Below are 1,458 nucleotides of genomic sequence, written 5' to 3'. Positions count from 1 at the left end.
AAAATTACATAGCAGAAAATGTAAAGTGTAGCCTAGTAAAGGCGATAACTGTGGTAATCGGATTCACACAGCAATGAAAACACTTTCTGTATTATATTTAGTTTTTATCTGTAAATCTGACGTTTGGGTATAAATCAGAGTTTTGTTTCTGTTTGCTTTAGAATTTCACGTAAGAGCTATATGCCGTCCCTAATTTTGAAATGATATAGAGAGAAGGTAGTTAGTCAAAATCACCAAGCGCCAACTCTTGGGATGTTAATGGTGGGATTTGAACGTAATTCTTATAACACATCTACTGCCTCAAAGCTGGAGCCATGTTTTTGCGGTAGAAAATTCACAGACTGGACTCGCTTGCTACTAGGCCATACCCGGTTCGGTCAGCCAGTTGCGAAAAACTAGTTGCTCATTTAAATACGGTGATTCTGAAAAAATAGAAGTGTCCTGGTATTTGACGAAAACCCTCGTCGGCACTGGATATAGCGTGGCTGACATATTAGAACATACTCTTATTTTCTTTTACTCAGAAGGTATGAATTAGCAACGTAGTATTTTTCCATTGACGCTGTTGTCTCTAGACCCACGTACTCTCGGGAAGACTAGCTTTTTACCTCGTCAGTTTTTCTAACTAATGAGCAGGTTAATTCAAATAATAATAAAATATAATAATTAATAAGGTGTGACAATAAAATAAATAGATAATATAGTGTTGTAAAATACTTACCTTAATTATTATTTGTTGTGATATAAATAAAACTGATGAAAAATTACATTTTATCAATTTCGTCTATTCCACACCGTAACAGTTTGTTTGTTTTGTAGTTATGCACAAAGCTACACAATGGGCTATCTGTGCTCTGCCCACCACGGGTATCGAAACCCAGTTTCTAGCGTTGTAAGTCCGCAGACATACCGCTGTGCCACTGGGGGGCCAGTTGTAGTCAAGCAATTTACTAATTTAAATGACTAATAAGTTCTGTATATATGCGTGTATATGTGTATATGTATGTATATTTATTTATGCATATTTTTTATTTATATGGACATGTATATTTATATATATATTTTCTCTTCTTTTAATTCTTTTTTTTGCCCACTTGGTCCAATTAAAACGATGACCATTCTACGAACCTTTAATCTTGAACTTCGTGCAGGGTGTAGGATGACTGGTAATCTTTGAACACCCTTCCTTCGTGATTAATAGTTTTTCTCTAAACTATTAACTTTACACCAAAATAACTGCCATAGACCATAGAATACGTTGTAATCCAGCTAGTCTAAAAAATTCTGGTGTCGCACGAATGGCATTGTTGGCACTGGGTATAGCAGATACAATATGTTTGATGTGTTATTATACACTTGTTTTTCGCTTGAAGTGCTTATTAAGGTGAGGTATGTGTGTGTATTTTTATACAAATATATATAACGTAAGATTTAATATTTTCAAGAAAAAATATTTAT

Source organism: Limulus polyphemus, unplaced genomic scaffold (genome assembly GCF_000517525.1).
Source record: "Limulus polyphemus unplaced genomic scaffold, Limulus_polyphemus-2.1.2 Scaffold3144, whole genome shotgun sequence".
Lineage (NCBI taxonomy): Eukaryota > Metazoa > Arthropoda > Merostomata > Xiphosura > Limulidae > Limulus > Limulus polyphemus.
The sequence above is the reverse complement of the archived record's forward strand: the minus strand, read 5'-3'. Positions refer to the sequence as shown.